The sequence below is a fragment of the Copadichromis virginalis genome, linkage group LG13 (genome assembly GCF_057382275.1).
Source record: "Copadichromis virginalis isolate Kocher_CV1m ecotype Utaka linkage group LG13, C_Virginalis_male_GT1.1, whole genome shotgun sequence".
Lineage (NCBI taxonomy): Eukaryota > Metazoa > Chordata > Actinopteri > Cichliformes > Cichlidae > Copadichromis > Copadichromis virginalis.
In genome coordinates, this window is record NC_140630.1 from 10952735 (window position 1) to 10973773 (window position 21039).

The following is a 21039-nucleotide window of genomic DNA, read 5'->3' on the forward strand; positions in this document are numbered from 1 at the left end:
ACATCAATCTATTGCTAGGCAACAGATTAGGCGTAGGTGTCGTGACTTTTGTTTTTACACAGTCTTAGGTGTGTGTTTATCGAATACGTCACCGTAGCAGCCAATCAGAAACGGGGAACGGAACTAACCGTCCTATAACTAGATATTAGTTTACAAGATAATAACGGAGGGATGCTGCGACCGATGAGCCGGTTACTCACGGGTGAACAGAGCCAGTCCAATCTGATTTGTGTAGGCTACCCATCTCCATTTGACTCCCAGGATCAATAGCTGATGTCTGAGAGAAAGGGGAGGGAGGGGGGAGAAAGGAAAGGAAAGGAAAGGAAAGGAAAGGAAAAGAAAAGAAAGGTGCAACAGGTTAAATAGAAAATGACCATTATTAGACACACAACTTCTATCATACCGTTAATATATAATCTCATCAATATTTTATTTTCTCAATTTTTCTTTTTTTCTTTTTAGCCTGTCATTAAAATTAGTTTAACTTATTAATGCTCAAATACATTATTATTATTATTATTATTATTATTATTATTATTATTATTATTATTATTATTATTATTATTATTACAATCGAATTATTTCCTATCTGAGTGTGTGGGGGGTAAATTTTGCCTCCACACAAGGCTGATTGGCTTTTGCAGTATCAGTAGTTTGTATCAGGTTAGTGGGCTGTGCACTCACCCAGTCCTTACTACTGAAACCATAATATTTTCATGCACTGGGCTCAAACACACGCTGCTGAAATCAGTGGAGCCTGCATATGACCTGCAATCTTTTCTGTGCAGCTTACTTGCGCATATACGAAAACCCTGAAGTGATACCCAGGCCACAAAGCGACAGTCACCGCAAGTATTGCAATAGCACATACATACTAACATAAACCGAACAAAACAAACTTGACCTATATCCGCCTTCCTATATGGCGCATTGATATATTTCAGCGTTTTTGTTGTTGTTCGTTCATTATTCAGGTTTAGATTATTATGGATGGCAGATGTCAGAGCGTGATGGAGATGTTTATGTTTGACTGATTTAAGAAGCCATTATCCCGCCCGCTTATCAAACATTCATGTGTGGCAGCTGTAGTTGTGGATCTGCCCTCCGTCGTGTCTCCTGTGGCCGCTTCATTTCTCTTCTTAAGCAACCACGACCTTTCCACTCAGTTAACCTATTATCTTTAACATTTAGAGGCAGCTTTACTCCATCAGAAGAAGAAATAATCTAAAAGCATTAGACACAGACTATATATCAGAGAAAAAGAAATATATGTGAAAAAATATACATCTAACAGAAAAGAACGTAACCCTTTATGGCACAGCCATGTAGAAGAAAACACTATAGATTGAAATTGCGAGCTCGACACAGTAGCGTATCAGCTGGCCTTTCAGCAGATAGGATAAAGCTGTCTAATGTCCAATAGACTGTAAGTGTCGCAAAACACCCGGAATAGCACAGTAAGTAAAAATGCGCAACAGAACGTCTTAATATTATATAGTCCAAATTAGATGAATATTAAATTTACAATTGCTTAAAGTTATTGATACTTTACCCATAATTAGTCTTTACAGCTAATGACAGATTTGTAAACATCCTAATGAAACAGTCTGACAGTATGCAGAGCAATTAATTCTGACGGGAGTCATCAAGGGCGTCACTATTTTATTGCTTTAATGCGACTTTTAGTTGTTAAGCAAAATAAGATACAAACGAGCTTTTTTCTTTGCAGAAAATTCACTCAGATAAGTTCACACTGGAGCACTAGTACAGCACGCTCATAACGAGCCTTAACTTAGATTGATTGGATTGGGAAATAGTGACGCTTTTCTTTTTGATAAATTTCTTGTTATGCAGCAATAATATCGAGATTATAATGAGGTTTGAGGCAGGCTATTTGCGTTATCATACAATTTAAAATTAGACGTTAAGAAAAGAAAAGAAAAGAAAAGAAAAGAAAAGAAAAGAAAAGAAAAGAAAAGAAAAGAAAAGAAAAGAAAAGAAGAAAGGTTTTTCCAAATTTCAGAACGGGTTGTTCTTGTTTTGTTTGTTTTTTACTCAATGTTGATTTTACCCATTAAATCCACCATCAAATGAGATAAAAAGAGATTTAACTTTAAGTTTAATATTAGCCAAAAGTGAGAAAAAAATATTTTTAAGAAATCCTTTTGCTTCAGCCTAATATTTTCTCTCCCTGTCGGCTGAGGCTGCACAGACCATCCAGCGTCCGCACTTTGTAATTGCCCTGTGAACACGGTAGTTTTCATTCTTTTGACCCTTCCATGAACAGCACGCCGCCGCCCTCGCTTGCTCCCCTCCACCCCATCCAAACAGACCCACACAATGCTGCGTGTTCGTGAGCGCTCTGCGGTATGTGGGCTAAATGTCGTGCAGAGGTAATGGGAAGTAGTCGGATGGTAGGGTCGCGAGTTCACGGCGGGGTTAAAGAGACCCGTCCGTGGCTCCTGTTTGCGTTTTTTTCCACAACTCCGCTTCCTTCCTACAGGAGGATGTGTCCAGTGTGCCACCGTCCTCACCTCGCAACAACCCCGTCACTGCACAGACCGTGTTTGTTTTTCTGCGTTTATTAAATCTTCCCCCGGCAGGAAAACGACCAGTATCACCACGTCACTGGGTGCTGGTGAGTTTAGCACTTTGCATCCCTCCTCTGCTCCCTGAGAACGCTTTTGTGTTTGGACTTGTGAAGTCTCGCGTCTATTTATATCCTCACATGCAGGCTGTCTGTTCAACACTTTTCCCCCTTCAGTTTATCATATTTCTTCAAGATTTTTTCAAGGTTTTTTTTGTTCCAGAATCACAGCTGACACATTTTAAAATAAAATCCAAAAAACAAAAAAATAACTTTTATTGTACACCAAGAATCAGATTAATAATAACAAACAATAAAGGACAACTTCAGCTGTTTCACCCAATAAAGAGGTTCCCATGCACTCTTTGTACTTTATTTAAAAACATTTGATCATTAATAAATTTTGTCATCAAAAAAAGACAGCGACCTCCCTCAGAATGAACAAAACAGTCACCTACGCCCCTTATCAAGGTTTTTTCTTTTTGATGAATCCGGAGCATAAACCATATTTAAGCAGCACGACAATGATGTAAGTTGTTAAAAGAGAAAAAAAGAGCAGAGATTATTATTATCTCATTAAGGATAACTGCCTGCAGGTCCGCTGGGTTATCCGCCATTTTAATTGCCGCTGCATCATTATTCAGGCCTTTAACCATTTTATAGGGTTTTCCTCTAATGAAATGAGGATGTGTGCATTATGGAAATTGCATCTCTATATGATGTAGATTATTCTCTTGAGAAACCACGTAAAATATTAATCATTGAAGCCGTATATGATAACATTTCCTCCTCTATTGTATTTGCCATTCTAGCTCTCTATTCTTGTGTGTCTTCTGTCTCTGCAGGTGGCAGGTAGGTGCTATTTCAGTTTACTTTACAGCTTCTTTTTCTAGTTTGTGAAGTTTAACAAGGGGATCTGAATTGAAAATAGTTTTTTATACAAGACAAGGAAAATATTTAGTGTCCATATTGAAAAAGTTTTTTCTTTTGCAGTTAGTTTTCTATTACAGCTTTGTTAATAAAACAACAATAACAACGTGTTTTAAAACCAGTTTGGTGTCACATTTGCTTTAAATAATTGATTTATACATGGTTTGGAAAACTAGCAGGGTACAAAAAAGACATGTACACATGGAAAATACTATCACATGATCAACAATATTTTTACTATGTAAAGAAATGGAAACTAACCTTGTCCCTTTATAATAGAATACATTAGTTGAATGTAGAGTAAATCAAATTTACTGTAACACATTAAAAGACATTAATACAACATTTATAATTACTCTTTACAAACCAAAATAAAGGTAGTTTTATCCTTCTGTTCATATACTAAGAATTTTCAGCTGCACATATTGCTAAATAAAACCCATGTAGTCAATAATTTCACATAGAGGATAACCCATGAGATTAAATATGTAAAAACATACATTAACAAAGAGAACAGTTACATATAGATGAATCTAAAAAGCAAAATAAATAAACAAATGCATAAAACTGCTCATATACCCTTTTTTAGGGGAAGAAAAGATGGTGGGATAAAAAGATGGACAACAAAGGGGTTAATAGAGAAATGGGAAAAAAGAGAAAATACTTAAGAAATAGAGAGACTGTAAGAAGAGAAAGAGCTGAGAAGTCATATATCCTCAAAGCAGGGGATTGAGATTCATCTGACAGAAACAAGACAAAAACAGAAGGAGAGACCAACAGAGGTACAGTGGGGTTTTGCATTGGCATGGAGAGGGTCTGTTTTGTTGTTACCTTCCCTCTGTTTTTCTCTTTCTCTGTGTCTCTCATCCTCTCTCTTTCGCTTTGTGTTCATATAGAGACATCTATACTGGAGACAGGAGAGTGAGAGAGAGAGAGAGAATTTGGTCGTCTGCCTATCTCCTCCTCACCATGGCGCCCCTGAGACCAAGCAAGCAAGGAGAGTACACATACACACACACTTTTACCCGCCGCTGAGGAGAACAGCTTGGCTCTGTGTTACACTGAAAACCCCACTTTCCCTCAGTCAGACAGACAGGTAGACAGCTGGGTGTTACACTAAATCCTCTCCCCCATGTGTTCCTCCTAACACTGGCTCTGCTCTTTCTGTCACTTCTCTGTGTCTGCTCCTTTCTTTATCTCATAGCTCGTGCTTTAAAGCAGAAGAAAAGAGTCAGCCCTGGAATAAAATAAAACTATGATATGATTGTAAAATGTAGAGTAGTTTATGAATAGTTTAGAGGAGATGTCAGGTTTTAAAATTAAAGGATTAGTCAATGGAAACAGCCATTTATGATGCACTGAAAATAAAACATAGTGTCTCCCACAGAAGTGTTATCTGTCCCTTCTCTTGTCTCTCTCTCTCTACCCTGACCCCAAGTTCGCTTCTTCTAAGCACCACTTCACCCTAAGCCTACATTTTGTGTGTGTGTGTGTGTGTGTGTGTGTGTGTGTGTGTGTGTGTGTGTGTGTGCTGAGAGCTTTTTGATTTCTTGTGTATGTGTGTGACAGAGAAAGGGAGATGAGAGAGGATGATGGTCAGGCTTGGCCTACTGACTCATCCACAGAGAGAACTGTGTTAATACAGGAATGAAGCCATCACACACTTGCACACACACCCCCACACACACATAGACAGCCTCTTCCCATCAGTCTTTTGTTGCACTTGCCAGTGATGATGATCTCACCACATAGCAGGACTGAGCCTCAATAGTCATCCAGTTTGTCAGTATGGCAGACAGACAGGCAGCCAGTCAATATGGCCATCAGTCATGCAGCCAGGCAGTCAGTCAGTAAGCAACAGCTAATTATCAAAATTGTAAGTTATTCAGGCACTTAGGTGGGGAGTTAGATATCAGATAATGTAGATAATGTAATCTCAGCCAGCTGACTGTATTTGAGTGTCATTACGTCAGCCTTAAAATTTGCTTTCTCTTTAGAAGAAAACTGACATCATACACAACAGAAAGACAGAAGAAAGAGGCACAAACTCATCTCTGTCATCAAACTCTGTCTTTGAATTTCCTGCTGAAGACTCAGATTGAAATCCTAATAAGCATGCCAGGTCAACAAAAAAGTCCTGAAAACTGGGAGAACTGGAGCATTCAAGTTCAGGCAAGATCTTTAAAGAATCTATCCCCACTTTCATTTCCATCGGGATCAACTGTAGGAGACCGTTTATAACGTCTCCCCTCCAAACAGACTTTGAGGCTGCAGATGATTTGATTGTTCTAACAAAGAAGAAGAAAACAGAACTTGTAAAATTAACAATGGCACTGTATCTCTGAAAATCCCCACATGGTAATAGACCCAAAACGGTTTTTTTGGTGTAGGTCTTACTGTATTTGCACTCTTTAGCTCTCATGTCATGCGATAGTAGTGTGTTAACTGTTCCTACAAAACATGCAGATGCAGCATTTAGTTGCACTGCATACAACTAACATGCATTTCCAACCGACTGATGTTCATTCACCAAACAAACAGTTTATAATTTGCTTCGTTGCAAATTTCAAACGCTTAATTTTCTATGTAAAATGTATTAAAATGTATTGCATTGCATTTCGTATTTGGCTGTTTTATGGGTTATGTAACTTGCCTGACATGTCCCATATGAATAAACATCATTTGTATTCTTTGCTTTCATTGTATTCAAATCTGAGCTTTGTCATGTTTCTTTAGTTAAAAATAAAAATATATTATAAAATTGTATCTACTCGTTTTGTTAGTAGTTATGCCCCCCTGACACCTCTCAGGCACCATAAAGTATTCTCAGTATGTCAGCCATCGGCTAAAACCAGCATTTGTTATTTTCCACCAGGGAAATTCAGTTCCTGAAAAACATAAAAGTTCCTTCCCTTTTTTTTTTAATCCAAAGCTTTAAAATGGTGTGTATTAAAGAAAAGAAACAGTCTCCATTGTTGGCATCTGTAAAAAGACACTCTGAACACACCATAGAAATCTGTAAAAGAGAATAATGTGGTCTAATCGATTGTTTACCCGATAAAAGCCTTGTTGTTACTTATCTAACAGTACCTGGCTGATTGAGTTTCACTTCCCTCAGGCTTTCCCATAACTCTAGTCTGAGAAAAAGAAAGTGCAGACTAAAATATAAAAAGGCTTATTTATTAATTTATTCCGTTATTTTAAATGAGAGTCAGAGTTGATATGCAAGTGGTGTACCTGATGAGCATGAACAAAACAGAGAGCTGGAGTTGGAATATTCTAAGAACAACTGTATCCGTTGTTGTGCTAATCCTAAATGAAATATGTATTCAGTAAAAGGATTAGGGCGTCCAGTGTCATAAAAGAAACCACTTACCAGCACCAAAGGTAATTTGTAACCTTAGCAACTGCTTGGTGGAAATGAATGGGGGATTAGGATTGGCTGCAGCCAGCGTTGTTCTCATGCAGTCAAAACAACCTACACAGATTCGCGCACACTGTATTTGTTCATACTAAAGTCAAGCATAAAGCGCTTGTGCATGCACAGAAAAGTTGTGCATGGAGACAAAATGAGGTTTCATACTTAATATAAAACTTCAAATAAGAGCAAGGAAAATAAGGATTGCACATGGAAGAGAAACAGAAAAAAGAAGCACAAATAAGAAAGCTGAACCTGATGCTTCTAGTTTTTAATCACAGAAGAACTTGAAGCAACAGTTAAAAGGTTAGTCAGCAGCCTCACAATGATAAGCTGCCAACTAACAGCAATTAGTGTGCTTTACCTTTATTGATTTAACCGACACATTCCAGGTGGCTGAGTGTGTTTATCCCGTCTTGTTGTGTGACAGTTCTCAGAAAGCAGAGGCCTCAACTGTACTTGCAGGTTCTCACATTACACCTAATGATGCCAGCTCTCGCTTGAACAGTCAAGGGTGAGTGTGTGCCTGTGCTTGTATATGTATGTGCGTACACGCAGAGAAAGAGAAAAGCAGACAGAAATACATACATTGCAAAATACATCAATAAGAAGAAGGATGCGCAGGTGAAAAGACACACGCAAATGAGGAGATAAGTCCAACGATGAGAGAGAAAAGAGGGAACGAGAAAGCGAGAGGGATTAAGTTCTAAATAGCCACTTCTGTCTGGTTCCCCCACCTTGATGGAGACATCTCAAATAGCTAATTGCTTAATCATGTGGAAGTGACAAAAGCCCAACCTTGTTCTCATCTGTTCTCTTTCTCCCTGCCTTAATCCCTCTATCGTTTTGTGCCGTGCCTTGCTGTGCATATGTGCATTTGTTTGTCCCCTGACTTTATCTGTTTCTCACTCAATGTGACTCATCATTTTCCTTTGCTCACCTCACCTTCTTACTTTCTGTCACTCCCTCGGTAAGTCTAGGGAAGCTATTAAAACGGTGGCAAATGGCTTCTCGGGTGACATTTGCTGACATTCAAGGAAGTGCATTTATCAGTGTACTATAGTTCACCTTGGTGAATGAAATCCATTTGTGCTGCTGAGATGGCCTGGTGGCCCCTCTCTCTCTCTCTCTCTCTCTCTCTCTCTCTCTCTCTCTCTCTCTCTCTCTCTCTCTCTCCATCCCTGTCCCTAAATGGATGCCCAGTGTACAGGGAAATGGCAAGGTGGCGCGCGGCTTCACAGCTGCTCTCAAATGTCATGCTGGAGAAAAAATCTTTAATGGGCTAAGTGTAGCCTTTCCAGCCCTAACTTGTCAGGTAATCAGAAATCTCTCTCTCACTCTCCCCGTCTCTTTCTTCACCCACCTTTTCCTTGTTCCTAAGCTCCCCAGGGCCATGACACACCACTAATTACCTGTTATACCAATCGGAGAGTGGGATGGCATGAAAGAGGAAGACTGCTTTTAAGATGGGAGGATATCACATCTTCCTTCTCATTGCCTTCACTCAGACAGGCTGCATATTTTTAGCTTGGTTATGTTTTTTGTTTTGTTTTTTACTTTTATCAAGCCAGGTCATAACGCTTTGGCTCTAGAGTCATCTGAATCATGACACCTCCTTTTATAAGTGGCTGATTTTCATGTAAGTGAGAGGATTTCTTTCACTATAGCTGCAGGAACCTGCATCTTCCTCTTGCCAAATGTCAGTGTTTTTTTCAGGAGGGTTTACATTATGACATGGCAAGACAAAACACATAAATTTCTGTGTAAACAAATTCCCAGCTCCCTTGTATCTGCTTGAACCATGACCAAATGCTTTCAGACCGCTAAGTATAAGTAGATAAGCAGACACTGTGTGAAATGAAATAGAATCCTAAAAAACAAGTAAAATATATAAAATGTAATGCTTGCTTAAAACAGCGCTAATATTTATCATATCAACAATGGACACAGTGGCTACATGTAAACCACAGACTTGCAGTGAACGACAACTTATTATTAGTTCTGACAAGCCTTTCAGCACCTTTCTGCTTTTTTTTTTAAAACTGACTCGCATCACCTTCACTTACAGGCAAAATCCTAAAAGCGCTGCATAAGTCAACACATAACTTCTTAACACCTAAAAACAGACAAGGTTACTGGCTGGTGAACACAGAGGAGCATTTTTTTTAGATAAAGATCCAGACATTTGTTACAGGAAACAGTGAATGTTGAATTTACATTTGCCACAAACATACTTTAAGTCACCCTGAACGCTTGTGATGGTCATATTTGCCATTTAAGCATAATGCAAAAAGTTTGAACATGCATGATCATACCAACCAAGCTTCAAGCTAGTATAGGCATCTCAAGTTAGTATTTATTCAATTTATGTACAATTTGTCTCAGTGAGACAAATTTAACTTCTATAATTTATATGTTTAGTAATACCATTTACAGTTAAAATTCCTGTTATAAAAGTAAACGTTTTAACATTTGCTTTTAATATGTAAAAAACAAACAAACCGAGCCTAAAGTAAATAAATGGAAGTTTACATTCTGGCTCCAGATACATGACAAACATGGATGTGAAGCAGACATATATCTCTGCCAGAGATTTCCATTTCTCCCCGTGGGTGTCAGGTGATTGACAGTAAGCAGTCTCGTGCGGAGCCCACATAGAAAAAACACACACAGCAATACAACACAAGCACTACACATAAGAGAATTTAGGCTTTTTTGAATTGTTTCCTGTGCTATTGTTACTAATTCATCTTAAATGGCTTACTGAATTACTTGATATAAAAGAGTTAAAATAAAGTTATCTTAGGAAGAAAAACTATGGCATGGCCATAAGAATTAAGTGTTACTAGTTAGTGTGGATAAACCTTTTGTTGGAAAGCCTGTAGAGGAACTAGAAAGGTAGTCAAATTAATGTTAGAAAGATAAGGCAGGCAAGCTGAAGCAGGAAGTATAGTAAAATATAATGTTTATTAACTGAGAAGAACACTGTTATCATATTGTCCGGGTGGATGTTCTCTGTTTTTTGGTCTCCATTGTGATGGATTTTTTTTTTTTTTTTTAGAAAAATAGCATCATTTTAATGACACATTCTCTCTTTGTCGACAAGCTTCACACTCATGTCACACTGCATTGTTTACGTGCATATTGTGATTAAAATGCTAATGCCTGGTGAGGTGCTGCACTCCATAGTGGCTTGTAGCTGGACAATAGCTCAGGTCAGTGTGGTGAGACAGGAAGCGGAAGGTTGATTGAGGATGGGGTGCGGCCCCAATCAACTAAACTCCTCCACATATGCACAAGCACATACTCATAAACACGCACACACGAGCATGTTCACATAGACATGGAAAATAACTGAGCATGAATGGAATTGGTTACAAGCACGCACAGCCACATACCCAACCATCGCTTACCCACTGGCATCTGAGCATATGCGTGCACGCTCACATGCAAAAAGTTCATTCAGTAGCAGGGTGTAATGTTATTTTCCTCTAGGCAAACTGTTAAGAACAAGCAGCAGAAGGAAGAGCTGAGGGATATATGACACAAATGGAGACATGAAGAAATACAGAGTGACAGGAGGAGGGTGTTCTCCAAGAAAGGAGCAAGAGGCACTGATTTTTGGGTTTCACAATTTGAAATATTCAAGATTATTTCCATAGTATTTCTAAATAAATAAATTGAATGGTTGAGGCATACATTTTTCCGCCTGCATATTTCACAACATAAACCAAGAGATCCTCAGACTGAGTTAAATTTTGGCAGTCATAAAACATCCTTTTAAAGTGGAAACTCAGTAACTACAGAACCTTGTTTTCTAAAATGTAGTTTAAATCTAGTCTTTCTAGCAATTGATTGCTTTGCTTGAAATTTGTATCAAAGAAGTACAGTGGAGTAGATTTTCTTGTGGTGCCCACAGAACTAAAAAAATTGAAAAATCAACCATAAAGGGTCTTTTCAGAATCAGTCTAGCTAAACAACAGAGTTTTGGAAAATGCTGGAACTGAAGGAATAGTCCTTATGAATTCTCTGCAGGGTTAAATGGCTTCAGTTAAGAGAAGAAGTATGCTGTTTTGTACTTTCAGTGACCTAAATTTCAAATGTTATTTCTATTTTAAAGAGGGAAGTAGTTTTCTGTGACATATGTGATTTATAATTTATATCCCTGTTGTCATTACCTCATTGTCGAAGCTAAACTACTGTAGACCACACGTTGTACTCCATGTATTCCCACTTCACAAAGAACAAAACACAGGCCTTAAGAAACACAAGACTTGAGAAAAATCTTGCATCATTTTTTTCACTGTTGAATTTTAACTCACATTAGATCAACATGGAAATTTATTTGCACAGAATGCATTCACCCTTTCAAAATCATACATTTCTGCACCAAGTCCCTTCTCACGCAGATCTAAATTAAACACAAACACACAGCCTCCATAGTCTTCAGGCTGCTGGTACTTATTGTTGTTTTCAATTCTGCCGTTGAGCTGAATAAGTAAAGATTTCTGTCAGCTCTGGTCTGCCGCCTTTCCAGAGGACCGGACCTTTTAAAAGTCGGTCTCCACATTCTGGCCTTTCATAGTGCTTGGCCTCTTTATTGATAAGCAGGTTTTCCATTCAGGGAAACATGGACTGCCACACAAAGACTTGAGAACAGGGAATGACCTTTGGGGTCACACATCATTTGAGAAAAATAATTCAATTTTCGCTGCTTGGCTATATACAGATGTAGGTCTTGCACTGCTGATGTGTTGCACAACAGCAAGATGAAGCAAAACACAGGCACAACTTTATCTCTCTTCCCGGCTTCACTCTCACTGGTTTCTGTCTCTCCTGCCTCCCTTTGGGTGGCAGAAATGGGGGTCTCTTACTGTGCGGCATGATGCTGTCAGGGATTCATCTCCTCGCCGCAGAGTGAGACCTGTCTCTCAAAGCCTTGTGTGCGTGTGTGTTTGTGTGCATGCAGAACTATTAGCCTAGCCCAGCAGCTCCAAGAAAGGGCACAAAATATCTTGTTCGCACCTTTCCCCAGACAGCCTGTCCATGAAGTGCTTTTCTGTGTTAGAATCTGGGATGCGTGCATGTGTGTGTGCATATGTGAGCATGCCCCCTGCAGACTTTGCTATGCTACCGACAGTGAGTTGACGTGAACATGACTGAGTGCGTGTCTCAGTTATGATAGGGGAGTCCTGTCTGCTAAAACCACCTCTCCGTCCACTCAGGAGAAACAATGATATTTATGTCAGTGGACAGTTGTTGTGCTCTTATTGCACGAATTCTCTTTTCTGCAGTTTTGTTCATCAGATTAACCTATAAAAAAAAGAAGGAAAAAAAAGATTTACCAAAAATCAACATTTTTAAAAACAAAAAGTAATCCTAAAACTACAATTAATTTATGAATAATGAATGTATCTTAGCTCAGTTTTAGAATATTTAAAATGCACTAGTTCTTACGTGCTTACCACCATTAACTTTTAATTTTTTAAAATGTTGGATTAATAAATGATATAGTATGCTGCCCTTTCTTTTGCAGATAATTAAGACATTAATAGCACTTTTTTCTAAGCAAAGCAGTGTTGCTGCTATAGTTTTTTTTAACAACATAAATGTTTATGATGAATATATTTGAAACCAGTTCACTGGATGTGTATCTCATTTGGTGCTTTTCAACTTCTGCTTCTGAGGCCTACTTCAAAAATGTTTCTTTTTTGCACTGTTTACAAGCACATTACAAGAACTGCAGTTTTTAATTCTTATTCTAATGCACTGGTCACAAATATGGGTTTAGCTCGGAAAGATTAGCATGATTAGCATTTTCATGGTCATATTTAGTCAAACCAAAGGCAGCAATTATAATTTCCCCATAATAGCCAAACTAGGAATAGTTGATTCACTAAATATTTTTAGAGGTTGCTCAGTTGCACAGTTACGCGCAGCAAACATACACTCAAGCCCGCACAAGACTCCACACACACAGAGAAATGATCAAGTACCTCCTTCTTAATGAGAAAAAAGCCTATCTGCTGTGAGATTTGGTAATTATTAAATATTAGAGGGTACTTTGCCTCAGAGTTCTTCTGCAGTTGATGGGGCCATGGTGATAAGTTGCAGTGCCACACTAATAGTGCCATCCACCAGCACGACACTTCAAAGAGGCTGGGAGTGGCAGCCATGACACTTTGAGGCTCCGCAGAGGAGGCCGTGCTGTAATCATAATTGTTTCTAGATCAAGAAGTCCATAATTAATTTGCCTGTCTTGAAGTTCGGCAAAGAGGAATAATAGCTGCTGGTAAAGCGGAGTGAGTGTGCATGTGGGGGCATTGTGGGAATGAGTAATAGCAAAAACTGTGCAGAAGAAGCACTAAGGACATAAAAGTGAAATAAAAAATGTGCCGTGGCGTTTAGATGTTCAACTGTGCGCTGTCTGTCCATAACAGAGGCGGAGGTGGTGTGTGCGTGTTTGTATTGTATTTGTGTGTCTTAACGCCATCCCATTGTGATAGATTTGACATGCCATAACGACGACAGTTTGTCCAACAGCTTCACGCCACTTAATAGTTCTACTCCAGCGGTATTTAATGCAAGGGGCCCTGGCTTTTTAAAAACTATTTAAAAGAATGCACACAAATCACAGTGTGCAGAAAATGACCGTCTTAATGAAAACAGTGTTCCCTCAACACTGCCCCGCAGGAGGTCCAGGACCTGAGGGACTACTTGGGAATTCAGGGACCACAGGGTGCAGAATAATGGCCATGGAACCTTGACTGCAGAGTGTGCACTTGTTATGCAAAAAGGCAGGACTGGTAGCCTAAGGGCTGAGATGGGAGGGCAGAAACATACATACATAAACATAGGGAGGAGACAGCTGTTCCTTAATAATCTCCGGTAAATAGTGCCTGAGGTAATTAAGGTGCCCAGTAGGAAGAGAAAACACAAACCCTTTTAGCAAGCTTTGGCTTTGGAAAGTTGCTTTAACAAACAAGTTTAGAGATCCAGAAGAAAATTTACATTGACTGTCAATTGTTATTTGTTAAAATAAGATTTTTACATTTTCATACATTTGTCCAGCAAAAAAGATGTTGCAGTCTTGACATCTGTGAATGGGAAAAGCACATATAACTTGATCTGTGACTTTGACATCTCTACTTAACAGCATTCAGTGCTCATGCAACCATTAAGGCCTCAAGCAGCTAATTTCACAGATACTTTGGTACAATTACTGTTTATATATAATTATAATCAATTTATATTTGGACAAAATATTTCTTTAATGTTTTTCCTGCTCATGGTGCTTGCTAAATATATAACCTCATCATGGAAATTAATATATTACGGAGGTTTATGACAATTCAACACAGTGACTTTCTATGTCTGTGTATGTGTGTGTGTGTGAGAGAGAGAGAGAGAGTTTGTGCACACAAATGGATTATGTTTTACAAGCACTTAAAAAATAATAAACAAAGATTGCTGCCAACAGCATGCAACGATGAAGGTGATGATGATAGTGATGATGGTGACAGATTTGATGATAAGACAACAGCCGTCACTGATGATGACTATGATGACAGTGATGCCTCCTTAGTGAGTGAGTGTGTCTGAGTCTGTGTGTATGAGTGTGTGAACCTGACTTATTTTCTTCATCCTCAGATTTGGATTCCAGAGCAAAGAGGTGTGTTGCTAATCTTTGCAAGAATGTCAGGTGTGTGCGTATGCGTGTTTGTGAGCGTTGATTACACCCTCCTCTCCAGCACAGAGAGCCGACATTTCTCAAGTGTGTGTAATTATAGTGAGCGCACAGCCTTCTAAGCATCCTGTCAATCCGAATCAGAAAGAACGCACACATGTACACATGTACACAAACACACAAAAACTATTGTGTTTTGAGACTGTGCTTTCGAGTGTGTGTAATTAGCCTGTATGTGTATGCATGTACGTTTATCTTCCTTAACACGCTTATCTGTGCATCTGATTTTAGCCCTGCTACTCTATGCCCAGTGCGAAAATTTGGCTCCAGAGATTGTCTACATGTCTGCGCAGATCCTGCTCCTGGCTTCTCCTGTCACTTGATGGCAAGACTCTGGTTTCAGACACACACATGCAAACACACAGACTGACAGTTAGGTGCTAAACAGAGGGTATAACGATTGCCTTTTTAGCTTATAGCTTAATTATGGTCTCAAGGAGTATCTAGGCCCCAAGGCCAAAACTGTCAAAATGCCTGTGAATTCAAGTGTTGGAAAGAAAGGTGTATTTACCAACCACCTGTCAACAGTGTCACACTGGAGTTTTCTGTTAACCCTGGATTAGGTTCAGTGACAAAGTTTGCTGAACTTCATTCTCAACATTTTTGTGTAACAAAAAAAAAAAGGAATTCGGCAGCAAAAAAAATACACACTTACTGGAAACATGCTACTATTTCCACACTGTCTTTGGAGCCCTGAATGGCACGCTCCACTACTGATTCATGCATATTGTCGCTGCAATTTTGTTAAATATGGAAGAAAGTGCTGGTTGTAACACTTAAAAAGCAAGCAGGAGCAAAAAACTGATAACCTATCAGAGTTTAACTGAGGAAAATACGGAAAATTATGGAATACTTAGATCTGTCAAATGAAATGCATATACCTCTAAAATGTCTCATTTTGCAAAAATTAGCAGTCAAATAAAAAGTATGGCACTGTGGCGGTTAGTCACCTCATAGCAAGAAAGTCCTAGGCTTGAATCCAGTCTTGAGTCTTTCTGTGTTGAGTTTGCATGTTTTCCCCATGTCTGCGTGGGTTCTCAACAGGTTCTCTGGCTTCCTTCAACATGGGACTATGTTTAGATATCCTCTTTTAAAGATTTGGTGTAAGATGACAAGCATTGTTTGTTGGTTTTTGTCTGCTTTGCAGTCTCTACTCTACTCATTCCTTTATGATGTTTCATGTGTTAAGCATATTCATGATGGAAACCCCAGCGGCTGCTTGAGTTTCCTCACCTCACTTTCTCCCTCTTCCTATGAATTTAACAGAGAGATAGCAAGAGGAGGGTGGCAGAGACAGATAGAGTGGGAGAGAGTTAGCAGAGGATAGCGAGAGAGACATGGTAAATTACATTGTCAATTCAAATCCTGCCACTAATGCATCTCATTGAGTCTGTGTCGCTGTCATCCCGGATGCTCAGTTATCTGTGTCACTGCAGCCAGCAATGGAAGGCTGCCATGTTAACAGCCCAGTGAAAAACCAGCGCAAAGTTTAGCTAGCCAACACGCCCTGAGCCAGGACGAGAGAGGAGAGACCGTAGAGATGAAGTAAACGTGCTAGCCATGAAAAATTCATCTTCCCTACATGAGTGTGTGTGTGCCTGCCGAGCTGTATCAGTTTAATTACTGCTAGTGCCCCGGCCTCCATTCCGACACGGCCTCTTTCCTGCGTGAATTAAAATATCCCTGTAACTTCTCTCTCACACACTACACACACGTAATTGACATGCACACACTCAGAAGTGCCAGTGCTATACATGCAGACTACCTTGTTGTAGCTACCCCCCCACCCTCACTAACCAGGCCCCCTCCCCAGTATCCCTCCCCCAGCCCCCGTCCCCATTCCTCGTCCTCAAAACTATTTGAAAATCAATTATCTCAACAAACCAGCTGTAAGGAGTGGGTGCCAGCCACTTACTCCTGAATTGAATAACTTATTTGAAATTCATTATTGTGTTGAGCGGTGCGACGGGGCCCTCCAAGACTGTGTTTCCCCATTCCTATCTCACCCACTCCCTACTACTGTGCTGGACTGATCTTTTTTTTCTTCTGTCACAGTCCCTCTTGCCTTCCTCCTGTCAAGCAATTTTAACCAGCTGAGCGCTATGGACATAAGCAGACAGCGATTCACACACATACACATGCAGAGCTCCCTTGATTGGTTCATCTCATTTATTTATCACATGCAAATCATGGGATGCCTAGAAATGGACTTTTTTCTCCTGCCTGCGTCTACAGGCATGAATACGGATGTTGGGACCAAAGCAAGGTTGAAAAGGGAGGGCGAGCATATTCTCTATTTAGTTTTCTTTATTCATTAACATTTGTGACCTTATTGATATTATTGTAATAGCAATGTATTAGATTGTCTATATTGCCACTCCACCTTTATGGAGTTGTTTTTCTTTTCTCATTTGGTTCTAATCATGCAATATTTTAGACAATACTACTCTTCTAATAGGAAGATTGATGATGACAACACCCAAGTTCACAAATCAACATCCACATTGAAACAAATTCTCTTTGCATTGTGTATAAAATCTACACAAGCTGTGCGTTATGGTTCAGCAGCTATAACTCTTTAATGCTGTATTCTGACCATCATTAGTATTGTGAGAAAACAAACAATCCTGCTGCCTCTCATTTACTTCAATTAAGTTTATGTGTTGACGCAGTTGGGATGACGCTGCAAAAACAAAAGTTATTGCTTGTCTGGTGAAATAATTGAACTTGGCTGAAATTCTGCCACAATGCAAACTCAAACCATGGCCATGCAAACAATCCTGGTAGAAAAGACCACTAATGGTTCAATTACTCAAACAAGCCTACTGAGATCATATCTTTGTGTCTCACTGCGCTATTATGTGCTGACGTATTATTTTACGTACTTCAGTTTTGGACTGAACACTCGGTAATGCTCTTGGAAGTGGGAACAAATCCCTGCAGCCAGTTTCCAAACGCTTGCAAAATACCATCTCAGCAGACAGGTAGAAGTAGAAGGTAATACCCACAGTTTAGAGTATTGACATACTTCTAGATGATACTACAACTGCTTCTGCCACTAAAAAAAAGCAAAGAAAGAAAAATGCTATTTCCTACATTCTTTTTTATCCTGTGAGAACCCTGACAACAACAACAACAACAACAGATATGTACTTGCCAAAAAGCACTGCAGAACACAATTAGAGTAAAATGAGTGTGTATACAGGGCAGCTGCTCTTTTGGTAATTAAACCTTTTGTTGAAGGTTAAAAACTAATTTGACAGGGATGCTCATAAGTTACATTTTCTGAAAACAAGCTGTGTAAAAGTTTAAATAAAAGAAATGATCTTTTCTTTTTGCTTTGTGAGAATAAGAATCACACACAGAGACAAACTAGTGGTATGCCAAGGACATTAGTACTATAGCAGGCTGAGAGAAATCTGTGCAGAAGTGAGTAAATGTAGCACCAAAATTTCCTGTAATCTTTCTTTCTTTCTTTTTTCTTTCTTTCCTTTTCTGTGTCTTGTCTGTCCTTCTCTTGCCTACTGTGTATGACCCTCTTACGCACTCCATATACCTCGATGGAGGGAGCAAAAGTAAGTGAGTGTGACAAGGCTGTCATGTATGTTCCCGCAAAGGCCAGCAAAGGCCAGTGCAGAGACAGGAGGTGTCATATCCTTACATCTCTCTCTGTTTCTGCCACCAGCTGGACTCTCCTTCTCTCTCCTTTTCTGTCACACTCTATCTCTCTCCCATCCTTTTCTGTCCTCTCTGTCTCGCCTCACTTCCTGTGTTACATTCTCACTGTCACACTTCTCAACTTCTCAGCTCTTTACCACTACAGATCTCGGTTAATCCTTCTACTCTTTCTCAGAATGCCTGTATAAGTCTTGTAAAGAAAAAAAAACTTTCAGAGTTGTCATTTCTGTTTTCAGGTCATTTTTGTAAAAGTGTACCTACGTCTACCCAGAATTATGTAAATATTTAATAAATATACATTTTAATATAAAGTATTTATATATGATCCTGCCTTTTCTTTTGAATAGCAAGCAACAAGGCAGCTAAACTCTACCGTTCCATAAGGACAGTTAGAACTAGTGATCATGGAGAAGTTTAGAGGTGACAGAAATTATTTGTTATGACAGCAAGTTTTTATATTAGAGAAAAATGTCAGCTGATTGCAGCCAAAAACAATAAGAAAAGATATTAATTTTAGTAAATAGACATTTTTTAGTCTTACTGTATGCACCCACGCAGCACATTTATATTGTACATATAGTTCTTTGTCTGAACTAGTTTGAGCTTCAGTATCTCATCCAGATTCATGCTGTCCCACAGCTTAGTGTGGGTATACAGTCACTATATCTGTAAAGGGTTTGGAGTGAAAAGAGGATGCCAGCAGTCCAGCTCCAATAGTGACTTTAGTTCTCTGTCAGTCTATAGAGTACATGATGTGATCAGCCACAGTACACATGAGTGGCCAATTATGTTTTTTTTCTTTCAGAGACTAAAAGGATGCAGCTAGAAGCTGTTATGCAGGTTTGTACAGACAGCTGCATTTTTATAATAGAAAAGTGTCATTCTGTCAGGTGTTTGAGATTGACATCTAACAAACTTGCTGAAGTATATGCTCTCATACACATCCCTGACAAAGAAGATGTCACGGTCTGGGTGGCAGACCGTGGGGGATGTTGGAGAAAAGGACCCAAACGCTGGACTTAGTGCAATGAACAGTGCATTTATTTACATTGGGGGTAAATGTACACCACGCAATAAGTCTCCAGAGTGCTCCCTCAACTCCTGTGTTGGGCCTTCTCCCAAGTGCTGGTATTCCGTGCTCTCTGCTCCTGTGCCTACGCACACCCTGTGCGTCCTGCAGTCCCGTGTTCCGCTCTCCTGAGGAAAAACGACAGACACAGTCGGTATGGCACCAACTCCAGCAGGCATACACTGACCAGCACTATGAACACTGACATGGAGTCTAACTCAACGATCCTGCGCCGGAGGAAGCTCCATCGCACTGTTAAGTAGCTCCCCCGACGAGCCTGATCAGAAGCTGGTGTGTGAGAACCTAGACGTGACCGGCAGCCGGCAGGGCCACGCCCATCAGGCCTGCAGGTGGCTGTCCTTCATCCTTCAGCCACACCCGCAGACACCCACATGTACACACACCAGCATGGAACACAAGAGCACAGTGCAGCAAATATACATCCAATACAATAATAATAACAATAACAATAATAATAACAACAACAACAGCAATAGTAATACTAAAGGTTCACACTGCTCACGGACCCCAAGTCCCCGGAACCGGGTCCGTGACAGAAGAGGGTCTTTCTGTTACTTCTTCACAGTATTTCTGTCCCCCAAAAAGAACTTAAAAACACATGTAAGCAGAAAAATAACACTTTACTGGTAAAGGGTGGGCACTCGATCAGATTTCATCATCAACACCTAACACTATTGTAACTGTTTCTGACTCGCTCTGCCTCAGGTGTTCAATTGTGTCTTTTCTTTCCTTTTTTTCAAATGTTTCTCAATGTTAAAGAAACTGTAACAACTCTAGCTGAAAAGCGTGAATATATATCCATGTGCACATGCAAGCATGTGCTCTCAGGTATATTTTTGTATACGCGTGCAAACACTGGTGCCAAACACACAAATGAGAACACCTACTGTAAATGCGTACGTGTGTGACACCTGCCTCAGGGCTGCAGCAAATCGGTCAGCTGAGCCATCAAAGTAGAAACGGGGTCAAATTGGCTTTTCAACCGCTCTTAATCTTCCAGTCATTTGTAAAACCCGCATGCCCACGAGGCAACTCTATTCTGCAACTCACAGAATAATAGATAATTTCATCACCTGACGAGCACACAAATATCAAAAAGGACATAGAATGAAAGTGTGTGTGTGTGTGTGTGTGCGTGTTCTAGTTTGTGTAAGTGTCGGTCTCCGTATGTGGCATTAGCTGCTCAACTGGCAGTGTGTGTGCATGTGTGATTTGTGTTTGACCATATTCGCATACCCTTTTGAATGGGGTTTGTTTGCATTGGGAGTGAGCGAGGGAGAGTCACAATCAATGCCAAAACCATTATGGGACACACTTTAAGTAGAGCAGCCCCATTTTAGCAATTTGGCAGTAGCCGAGCCCCACATATGGAATTATTTGATCAATACCCTTGTAGCTTGATAGAGAGGAGTAAATTATATGATCAATGTTGTGTACAATGTCAGTATCTCCTCACATTGAGAGTTTCTATTTGTATGTGTGATTCCCTCTGTGTGTGTGAACAAGCATACCAGTGTGCAGGCATACCAATACATGTGTAAGTACAGATATGTAATTCCTGAATGCTATTGTCCATACATTGTTGGCGT

At 39.7% G+C, this 21039-nt stretch overlaps 1 long non-coding RNA gene across 1 annotated transcript; it reads left to right on the forward strand.

Moving 5' to 3' along the window:
* Window positions 1-567: 567 nt before the first annotated feature.
* Window positions 568-6283, forward strand: LOC146695261 (uncharacterized). The gene is made up of 2 exons (XR_014923549.1): window positions 568-4613; window positions 5515-6283. It is a non-coding gene; the product is annotated as an uncharacterized LOC146695261 (long non-coding RNA).
* The last annotated feature ends 14756 nt before the right edge of the window (window positions 6284-21039 follow it).